Genomic DNA, 12,119 nt, shown 5'->3' with positions numbered 1-12,119 from the left:
TAGGATTGCATTTTCTGGTATTGCTCTTGAATTAGTTATTCATGTATAGCTGGGCAGAAAGTGGATGCCTAGTTTGGAGCATCCCTTCTTCCTCCTCTTTCTCCTCTGCATCCACCTCCTCCTCCTTATTCTGCTGTCAAAAAAAAGAACTAAACTTTTGATTGTACTTTGAATCCCCTCTCCCACCCCACAATGAAGAATCAATATGCAAATTTCCCTCTCACTCCAAAAAAATGTTTTCGCAGATATCAACCTTTCCCCACCGAACTTCACTAACTTTGACCCTCAACCCCTCCCACCATCCCTGCAACCAATAGGAAAAGTTTTCCCTGCTCCCCCCACCCTCCTGCCCTGAGAACTTCAGTCCTTCCCGCTCCCCACCAGTGTTACTGAAGGGGGAGGGTGAACAGCCAGTTGTCGTTGTGCACATAGGCACCAATGATATAGGTAAAAAACGGGATGAGGTCCTACAAGCAGAATTTAGGGAGTTAGGAGCCAAGTTAAAAAGTAGGACCTCAGAGGTAGTAATCTCAGGATTGCTACCAGTGCCACGTGATAGTCAGAGTAGAAATGAAAGAATAGTCAGGATGAATGCGTGGCTTGAGAGATGGTGCAGGAGGGAGGGGTTCAAGATTTTTGGGACATTGGGACCGGTTCTGGGGGAGGTGGGACTATTACAAATTGGACGGTCTACACCTGGGCCGGACTGGAACCAATGTCCTTGGGGGTGCTTTTGCTAACGCTGTTGGGGAGGGTTTAAACTAATGTGGCAGGGGGATGGGAACCAAATGAGGTCAGTGGAGAGTAAGGATGTAGTAACTAAAGCCTGTAAGGAACTAGATAATGAAGTCAGCGTGACTAAAGGAAAGAGTAGGCAGGGAGCAGATGATGAAAGCAAAGGGACTGGTGGTCTGAGGTGTATTTGTTTTAATGCAAGAAGTGTAGTAGGTAAGGCAGATGAACTTAGGGCTTGGATTAGTACCTGGGAGTATGATGTTATTGCTATTACTGAGACTTGGTTAAGGGAACTAAATATCCCAGGATACCGATGCTTCAGGCGGGATAGAGAGGGAGGTAAAAGGGGTGGAGGAGTTGCATTACTGGTCAAAGAGGATATCACAGCTGTGCTGAAGGAAGGCACGATGGAGGACTCGAGCTGTGAGGCAATATGGGCAGAACTCAGAAATAGGAAGGGTGCGGTAACAATGTTGGGGCTGTACTACAGGCCTCCCAACAGCGAGCGTGAGATAGAGGTACAAATATGTAAACAGATTATGGAAAGCTGTAGGAGCAACAGGGTGGTGGTGATAGGAGATTTTAATTTTCCCAACATTGACTGGGATTCACTTAGTGTTAGAGGTCTAGATGGAGCAGAATTTGTAAGGAGCATCCAGGACGGTTTTCTAGAGCAGTATGTAAATAGTCCAACTCGGGAAGGGGCCATACTGGACCTGGTGTTGGGAAATGAGCCGGGCCAGGTGGTTGACGTTTCAGTAGGGGACTACTTTGGGAATAGTGATCACAATTCCGTAAGTTTTAGAATACTCATGGACAAAGACGAGAGTGGTCCTAAAGGAAGAGTGCTAAATTGGGGGAAGGCCAACTATACCAAAATTCGGCAGGAGCTGGGGAATGTAGATTGGGAGCAGCTGTTTGAAGGTAAATCCACTTTTGATATGTGGGAGGCTTTTAAAGAGAGGTTGATTGGCGTGCAGGAGAGACATGTTCCTGTGAAAATGAGGGGTAGAAATGGCAAGATTAGGGAACCATGGATAACAGGTGAAATTGTGAGACTAGCTAAGAGGAAAAAGGAAGCACACATAAGGTCTAGGCGGCTGAAGAAAGACGAAGCTTTGAAAGAATATCGGGATTGTAGGCGCAATCTGAAACGAGGAATTAAGAGGGCTAAAAGGTGTCATGAAATATCTTTAGCAAACAGGGTTAAGGAAAATCCCAAAGCCTTTTATTCATATATAAGGAGCAAGAGGGTAACTAGAGAAAGGATTGGCCCACTCAAGGACAAAGGAGGAAAGTTATGCGTGGAGTCAGAGAAAATGGGTGAGATTCTAAACGAGTACTTTGCTTCGGTATTCACCGAGGAGAGGGACATGACGGATGTTGAGGTTAGGGACAGATGTTTGATTACTCCAGGTCAAGTCGGCATAAGGAGGGAGGAAGTGTTGGGTATTCTAAAAGGCATTAAGGTGGACAAGTCCCCAGGTCCGGATGGGATCTATCCCAGGTTACTGTGGGAAGCGAGAGAGGAAATAGTTGGGGCCTTAACAGATATCTTTGCAACATCCTTAAACACGGGTGAGGTCCCGGAGGACTGGAGAATTGCTAATGTTGTCCCCTTGCTTAAGAAGGGTAGCAGGGAAAATCCAGGTAATTATAGACCGGTGAGCCTGACGTCAGTGGTAGGGAAGCTGCTGGAGAAGATACTGAGGGATAGGATCTATTCCCATCTGGAAGAAAATGGGCTTATCAGTGATAGGCAACATAGTTTTGTGCAGGGAAGGTCATGTCTTACCAACTTAATAGAATTCTTTGAGGAAGTGACAAAGTTGATTGATGAGGGAAGGGCTGTCGATGTCATATACATGGACTTCAGTAAGGCGTTTGATAAGGTTCCCCATGGTAGGCTGATGGAGAAAGTGAAGGCGCTTGGGGTCCAAGGTGTACTAGCTAGATGGATAAAGAACTATCTGGGCAACAGGAGACAGAGAGTAGCAGTGGAAGGGAGTTTCTCAAAATGGAGACGTGTGACCAGTGGTGTTCCACAGGGATCCGTGCTGGGACCACTGTTGTTTGTGATATACATAAATGATTTGGAGGAAAGTATAGGTGGTCTGATTAGCAAGTTTGCAGACGACACTAAGATTGGTGGAGTAGCAGATACTGAAGGGGACTGTCAGAGAATACAGCAGAATATAGATAGACTGGAGAGTTGGGCAGAGAAATGGCAGATGGAGTTCAATCAGGGCAAATGCAAGGTGATGCATTTTGGAAGATCCAATTCAAGAGTGAACTATACAGTAAATGGAAAAGTCCTGGGGAAAATTGATGTGCAGAGAGATTTGGGTGTTCAGGTCCATTGTTCCCTGAAGGTGGCAACGCAGGTCAATAGAGTGGTCAAGAAGGCATACGGCATGCTTTCCTTCATCGGACGGGGTATTGAGTGCAAGAGTTGGCAGGTCATGTTACAGTTGTATAAGACTTTGGTTTGGCCACATTTGGAATACTGCGTGCAGTTCTGGTCGCCACATTACCAAAAGGATGTGGATGCTTTGGAGAGGGTGCAGAGGAGGTTCACCAGGATGTTGCCTGGTATGGAGGGCGCTAGCTATGAAGAGAGGTTGAGTAGATTAGGATTATTTTCATTAGAAAGACGGAGGTTGAGGGGGACCTGATTGAGGTGTACAAAATCATGAGAGGTAAAGACAGGGTGGATAGCAAGAAGCTTTTTCCCAGAGTGGGGGATTCAATTACAAGGGGACACGAGTTCAAAGTGAAAGGGGAAAAGTTTAGGGGGGATATACGTGGAAAGTTCTTTACGCAGAGGGTGGTGGGTGCATGGAATGCATTACCAGCGGAGGTGGTAGACGCAGGCACGATAGCGTCTTTTAAGATGTATCTAGACAGATACATGAATGGGCAGGAAGTAAAGAGATACAGACCCTTAGAAAATAGGCGACAGGTTTAGATAGAGGATTTGGATCGGCGTAGGCTTGGAGGGCCGAAGGGCCTATTCCTGTGCTGTAATTTTCTTTGTTCTTTGTTCTTTGTTACGCCTCGGATCTCCAAACAGAGATCGAAGGCGTGGGAGTTCCAGCAATCGGCTGGAATATCGGCTTGGGACGGCCATCGCTACAAGGTAAATCATTAGTCATTCATGTAAATTTAATTAACATATTTAAATTAAGTCTCCGTCGCCAAGATCAGGAGGGTTGCCATGAAGCCTTGCCGCCGCCAATAAAATGGGGTGGGCCTTCCCGGCATCGAGGCCCGTGGCAGGCCTCTCCCAGAGGTATTTTCTGGGCCCCCCACCATGACCCCTGACATCGGGGGCATATAAAATTCAGCCCATAGAGTCACAGAGACATCTACGGCACAGAAGGAGGCCATTTAGCCCATCAAGTCCATGCCACTCTCCACGGAGCTATTCAGTCAGTCCCACTCCTCTGCTTGAACCCGTAGTTTGCAAGTCTATTTCCTTCAAATAGCTACCCAATTTCCTTTTGAAGTCATTGATTGTCTCCACTTCCACCACCCTTGTGGGCAGCGAGTTCCAGGCCTTTACAACCTGCTGCATAAAAAAGTTTTCCCCTGCATCTCTTGCCCAAAACATTCAATCTGTGTCCCCTGGTCCTTTTACCATTAGTTAATGGGAACAGTTTTTCCTTGTCTAACTTATCTAAGCCTGTCATAATTGTGTACATTTCTATTAAATTTCCCCTCAATCTCCTTTGTTCTACCCCATTTTTTACAACCCAACTTTGTAACTAAAATTCTCCATGCCTGGAATCATTCTGGTAAATCTCCTCTGCGCCCTCTCAAGAACCCTCACATCCTTCCTAAAGTGTGGTGACCAGAACTGGAGACAATACGCCAGTTGGGGCCTAACTAGAGCTTTATGAAGGTTCAGCATAACCTCCCTGCTTTTGTACTGTATGCCCCTATTTACGAAACCCAAGATACCATATACTTTGCTAACCATTCTTTCAATATATCCTTCTGCCTTCAAAGATCGCTGCACATGCACCCCCCAGGTCCTTCTGTTCCTGTACACTCTTTAGAACTGTGCCATTAAGTATATATTGTCTCTCCTTATTCCTTTTGCCAAAATGCATCACCTCACACTTGTCAGTATTAAATTCCATCTGCCACCTTTCTGCCCATTCTGCTAACCTATCTATATCCTGTTGCAGGCACTTCATATCATCCTCCAAGTTTGGTGTCATCAGCAAATTTTGAAATTCTACTCTTCATTCCAAGATCCAAGTCATTTATATAAAGCAAAAAAGCAGTGGTCGCAGCACTGACACTGTCTACCATCTTCCAGTCTGAAAAACAACCATTTACTATGATTCGCTATTTTCTATCCTCCAATTTTTTTTATCCAATTTGACACTGACCCTCCTATTCCACGAGCTTCAATTTTGTTAAGCAAACTTTTATGTGGTATCTTATCAATGCATTCTTAAAATCCATATAAACAACATCCCCTTCATTCCCTTCATCAACCTGTGGAACTCCTGCTCGGAGCCAATGACGGTAACTGATATGCTAACTATCTGAGTCCCCTCCCGCCCAGCAGGAAATTGACAGGAGTTGATCAACTCTTCATTTCACATCAATAGAAAGGAAAATCTGGCGGGGTATAAAATGTGAGGCCGATCTGAGCCCGTCAGTGTCCCACTGGGCTGACTAGGTTAAAATAGGGGAGGTTATAGTTCAGACGAAACAGTGATAAATGTTTAGATACAAAGGGAATTAAGGGATATGGGGATCATGCTGGAAGGAAGAGTTGAGGTAGAAGATCAGCCACGATTGTATTGAATGGCGGAGCAGGTTCAAAGGGCCAAGTCGTCTGCTCCTGCTCCTATTTTGCATGTTGTTTTCTTAGTGGCGGTGGGAGCAGAGGTGAGGTGGTGGCAGGGCAATGGACATTGCTGGTTGGTGAGGCATGACAAAGATAATGGTGGTGAATGAAGCATTAATGGTTGTTATGAGCTCACAGGACACCAGTCTGAGTCCTTATTGGATTGAGTCTTTATTGAAACTGACGGTAATGGCTGCCTGCAGTCAGAGTACCTCAATATAGAAGTCCCACGTCTATGGCAAGCCAGGAGGCATATTGGTACAGTATTGCATTTCTATCCCAAACATCCCCCTTTTCATACAAAAAAAATTGCATGCATTATCACTTACACTGTGAAGTGCCCAAGCTACCCAATATGCACACAATTGTTCTCATGCATTAGTAGTTTGTCATTCTTGTCAGTCTCTGCACATACATTGCACACATAGTCTTCACATTGTGCCAGTTTCTTAGTGGTCCGCGTGCGCGTTGTCTCGTTGGTTGTTCATCTGGTTGATTTTCCATCTCCAGCGAGTGTTGTTCCCTTGTCACTTGTTGCCGCGGTAACTGTTGTTCCATTTCTGTTGTTGGGGTGCTGTGGACCTCTGGGGCTGATGGTTGTTCTGTGGTCTGTGTAGTTGGTGAGTTCTCATTTTCCTGATCGACCGCCTGCCGTGAAGGAACAGTTTCTCCAGTTGTGCATGTGTACCTGCGGTTGTGACGGTATCTCTGGTCCTTCACTTCTACCACATAAGATCGCGGTGACAACTGCTCTAAGCAGGTCCTAAGTTGCCACTTAGGCTCACTCATGTTGAGCATGTTGAAGGTTTGTACTCTGACTGGCTCTCTACTGCTCAATTCTGGCAATATTTCGGCGGTTTTGTCAAAATGAAATTTGGCTTTCTGCCATTTCACCTTGATATTGTCTGCCCGCTCTGCGGAATCTGAGCACTCCTTCCCCACAGCCTCCACCTCGGGTGCCTGAGCAGATGACTGCCACATCTTCCTCTTTCTCGCTGCCTGTATGACTCGCGTCACCTTGCGCCTGGCAAAGGTGTTCTCGCTCCCAGCGTCAGCACCTGCTCCTGTACACCATCTCCTGGGTTTTCTCTTTTTGCACATTGAGGGTTACCAGTCCAAGCTTTAGACTTGCTTCGGCTGAGATGAGTGGCTTTTGCTTGCCTTCTATGATCTGGAACTCCAGATCTTCGTTCTTGTCATTGCAATGGGCTCTCAGACTAACTTGTCCTCTTGGCACTAGTATGGTGCCATCATATAGCCTCAACCTTACTTTTGAGGGCTTCATTTTTGGATCATGTTGAGCCACTTCGCACAGGTCTGTGAAGGTCATTATGTTGCATGACTCACCGATGTCTATCTGGCACTTTCTGTTGACTTGATGTTCTCCTTCTGCAGTCATCATTCCAACAGTCACAAACCATTTGTCACCGATCGACCTGTCTGAACCAACTGTTGTATGTTGTTTAGCGATTCATCAGAATCTTCGGCTGACATCTCTCCAGTGGCCATCTGTACCTGCTTGTTGTGCTTCCTTCCAGCCAAATACTTATGTGCAAAATGATTCCACTTCTTGCAGTGAGAACACCGCTTTCCCCATGCTGGACATGCCTTCTTTTCCTGTGCATGATGTCCTCCGCAGTGTTTGCATCCTGCCCTTTGTCCATGGTCTTTCTGCCCTTTCGGCCTGGAATGTCTATCAGCATAATACAAGGCCTGGTCTGTTCTGTCATGAATATGCTCTAGCTGCTGATTTACAACCTCAGTGCTTCTGCACACGTCAATTATTTTCCTGAGTCAGTTTCTCCTCTCTCAGTAGACGTGCACTCACTGCGAGATCTCTTATGCCTGTCTTTAATTAGATCATCTTTTAGTTGCGCAAATTCACAGGATTCTGCGAGCTGTGTTAATGTAGTCACATATTGATCAATGGACTCTTTTTCACCTTGGGCCCTAATATTGAACACATACCATTCATAGGTTACATTCACTTCGGTTTCAAAGCGTGTCTTCAAGGCTTTCAAAATTTCTGCTATACTTTTTTTTGTTCTTCAGAAAAATTTAGGGTGGAATACACTTTGTAACAGTCTCTCCTCAACAGTGATAAAAGTGTAGCTACTTGTAGCTGCTCTGGTTTGTTAATTAAATCTGTCGCAATTTCATAATTTTGCCATTGTGAGTGGAAAAATTGCCAGTTCTGTTTCATATCACCTTTCTTTTCAATTGGTGCAAGCAGAGGAAAATCTGCAGCCATTGTATTACCATGTGCTTTCAACTGTTTCTTTGTTCCTTTTCTGTGGCTTCCTGTGGCTTTTAACAGTTCTGACCATTCCTGTGACCTTAGTTCCGTAGCTGTGCTTGTAAATAGCTCTTCAGCACGCAATTTCAGCTCCACTCTGTCACCATGTTATGAGTTCACAGGACACCAGTCTGGTGTATACTGAATCTTTATTGAAACTGACTGTAATAGCTGCCTGCAGTCAGAGTACCTCATGGCAGAGGTCCCATGAGTACAGCAAGCCAGGAGGCACATTGGTACAGTATTGCATTTCTATCCCAAACAATGGTGGTAGTGGTAGGCTTTGGCAGATGGAGTGGTGGTGGAGGCATTGTGGATGGAAGCAGTGGAGGAAAATGCTGTGGCTCACTTTAACACAAAGAGGTACATTTCAGTCTGGAGCTCATTTTATTCATCATCTCATTGTCTCCATAAGCTTGGAAACAAAAATGGCAGGGGTTTGGTTGACATGTGATGTTTTATACCTGGCTTTGGTATGGTCCTAACAAGCAGGATTCAAACCAAAGTTTTTAACAGCCTCCTTCAATTTATACATAAAAGCCCCAGGGGGAACCAGCAGTTTGGGCTTTCGTCATTAGAACTTTAAAAGTAAAATAAGTCGGCAAGTCCTTTCAGCTCACATAAAGGCATGAAGCCCATCAGAAATTATTAGTTGTCATTCAGTGTACATATTAGCAGAAGCTCTGAAAGCTGTATTGCAGAAAATTATTGGAACAAAGCTCCATGAAACAACAGGACTCCAGAGTGACTATATTATTATATCCACTAATGGACTGTGACTGCATTAATGGTGTGTGCTGATGTGCCCCTCTGCTAGTAATTTTGTTTAAGCAATTGCAGAGCGATGCCTAAAAACAGTGGGCAACTCCTGTGGGTATTCTTAAAATAACAAACACGCTAATTAAATGTAAGCACACCTTAAAGAGCAGTTAGGGCAAATAACAAGTTCAGGGGTAATGAAAAGAACTGACAGATAATATTTGTGTTAGTTTAAGATTCTTTTTGTTGAAATGTTCCTCGTACACCCACCAGGAACAGAAAGCCATGTCTGAGGGTGGTTTCTCCAAAGACTTGCACGCACCACCGTATCTTACAGGTGACAAGGCCAGACTGGAAAATTCTGGGCCTTAGGCCTGAGATTTTATGTTCGTGGCATACGAGGAGTCAGAAAATTTCCCCTATAATAGGAAAGCATGAAAGACTTGCATATATATAACACCTTTCATGACCTCCCAAAGCACTTTACAACCAGTGAAGTTCTTTTGAAGTCCCTGTTGTAATGTTTGTAACGCAGTGCATAGCAAGGTCCCAGAAACAGCAATGTGATAATGACCAGATACTCTGTTTTTTTTAATGATGTTGGTTGAGGAATTAATATTGGCCAGGATACCATGGCGGGGATGCGGAACTCTCCTGCTCTTCTTCAAAATAGTACCATGGCATCATTTATGTCTATCCTTAACATCTCATCTGAGGGGAAGCACCTCTGGCAGTGCAGCATTCCCTCGCTACTGTTGACTGTCCGCCTACATTGTACACTCATGCTTCTGGGGTGGGACTTGAACCCACAACCTTCTCACACAAAAGAAAGAGTGCTATCAACAGAGCCACAGCTGAGAGCCTGCAGCTGTTAATTTGATTAATTAAACTGTCACCTTAAGTTATTCAATGTGGATATCTTTACCTACAACTCAGTGTTAACTATGCTAAGTTATCTTTAACATGGCCAAAGTATTGAACATACTCTGTCCGATATACAGGGGAAGTTTTTAATCACCAAAAGAAGTTTCCGGCTCCTTCAACTGTGTGCCGATCCCTGAAGCCCTGGACATCTTATCACGATGCATGCTGCATTTACAGTGAATTGTTGCTGTTACTGCCCATCAAGACCAGAAGGGAAGCCCTATAAGTCCATTCAGGCAGCAGTACTGCTTTCAGTCGGACAGTATCACTTGAACCATGGAAGTTTACAAGACTCAAGGAGGCTATTCGACCCCGTGTGCTTATGATAGCCTTTTGCTTGAGCAATCCAAAACTAATTCCACTTCCCTGCTCACTCACCACAGCCCTGTGTCTTTCTCTTCAAGAGGTAATTTATTTTCTTCATGACAACACAAATGGCACAAGGTATGACCATCTGCTATCTGCCATAACTGCAGGGAAGTCAATGATTTCCCTCACCTGGATTAGCAGGTTGGTGAATACCTGAGGGGAAAAGACTGGTTAACAGTTTGTCCGTGACCTTACATCAGTTAAAATCAAAACCCCAGTGCTGAAAGGTAGTGTTAACTTGACTTCTCTTTCCACTGTTGGCTAACAGGTTGTGGGTTTCCAGTACAGTATAACTTCCTTAAGGATAAGCATACAGTTTAGTTGTTTTTAGTCAACAGATCAGAGTTCATTTTACAATGAGACATTCCCATTATTTATGACAATTCTTGCAGTAATAACCATACAAAACTAGGATAGCTCCACCAGCAACAAGCCATCCATTGCCATTGTTGTCAATGAAATTTCTGCTCCTTTTCTCTACCAATGAGGCTCTTTAACTCTGAATGTATGCTTCTGAAGTTCTTTTCTCTGCTATTATAATAGATAGGTTAACCATGGTCATTTTAAATGGGCTGGTGCCTCCAGTAAAATGCTTGAAATACTCTCCTGCATAAATTTCGATGCTTCTATGCAGGAACTTCTGAAGAAAGTTCATTTGTTCATTTGTATTTGTTTGGTAAAACAATCAGGAGGCCATGCTTTCAGCTGCCTACACCCTAAACTCTGGAATTCCCTCCCTAAACCTCTCCACCTCTCTACCACTCCCTCCTCCGTTAAGGCTGTTCGTAAAATCTATCTCTTTGACCAAGCTTTCGTTCACCTGTCCTAATATCGCTTTATGTAGCTGGGTGTCAAATATTGTCTGATTTATGTTCCTGTTGGACATTTTACTATTTTAAAGATGCAGTATAAATACAAATTGTTGATGTTCTTTCCATTATCTCATTTGTTTCTGTAGACAACTGATTTGTTGTTGAATGGGTGATAGCATCAGGGAAGCCTTCAATATCTGAAAACCTATTGGCCCATTCAGTTCTCTAAATCACCAGTGCTCTGCTGCTCCTATTACATCCACGTGCATTTGATCCTCTCACAGCTCAATATGAATTAAGTTAGTCTTGTGCAAGCCTCCATTCTTGATAGGAGCAGTCCTCCATGTCTTTCATTTTTCAGCCGGCAGATACTCCCCAGGAGGTATGACTTATTTTATCATCCTTGCTTGTTTTGGATGGTTTCCAGCTAACTAACATTATTTTCCAGGCTTCCGATTATATAATAAATAGGTGAGTCAACTTCAGACAGACTGTTTCCCTTGGTCTGTGCTACAGACTCAAACTCTCATGCTTCTCTTCCGAATAAAAATGGTGTGATATGTACCTTGCTCTATGGTTTTAATTAGTATAAAATTATAACTAAATCATTGTACATGTGCAGAGGGGAGCTAGGGAGGGGGAACTCAAATCCCAGGTTCAAACTAACAATTGAAGAGGCAAGAAATTCTTCACAAATAATAATCAACATTTGAACGAACTTCCAGGGAAGGTATTTCTACAAATGATAAGATTGTTTAAGGGACAATAGGATATTATGATAGGGAGAATGTGGGTATTGCTGGATATGTTGATAAGGTTAGATGAGGTGGGTTGGGAGGAGGCTTGTGTGGAGCATGAACACTGGCATAATTTAGCCGAATGGTCTGCGTCTGTGCTGTAAATTCTACAGAATTCAATGTATTTCTGAATCGATGATCTGGGTTAAACCATTCCGATCCTTATTAAGCATAAAAAGTTATAACATTCTTTTCTCAGTATTGTAAGAAAACTGTTTACAAACTCTTAATCCCACTAGCTTCTGCTATGTGAAAGCAATTTGCTTATTTGAACTCTTTACCCCTACCTCTTCAAAATAAGGGGGAAGCCACTAAGGACAGAGATGAGGAGAAATTTCTTTACTCAGAGGGTTGTGAATCTTTGGAATTCTCTATCCCAGAGGGCTGTGGAAGCTCAGTCATTGAGTATGTTTAAAGCAGTGATTGACAAATTTCTAAATACAAATGGCATAAGGGGATATAAGGATAGTGTGGGAAAAAGGCATTGAAGTGGATGATCAGCCATGATCGCATTGAATGGCGGAGCAGGCTTGATGGGCTGAAAGTCCTACCCCTGCTCC

This window comes from Heterodontus francisci, chromosome 6, assembly GCF_036365525.1.
Source record: "Heterodontus francisci isolate sHetFra1 chromosome 6, sHetFra1.hap1, whole genome shotgun sequence".
Classification (NCBI taxonomy): Eukaryota; Metazoa; Chordata; class Chondrichthyes; order Heterodontiformes; family Heterodontidae; genus Heterodontus; species Heterodontus francisci.
This window is presented reverse-complemented; position numbering follows the sequence as displayed.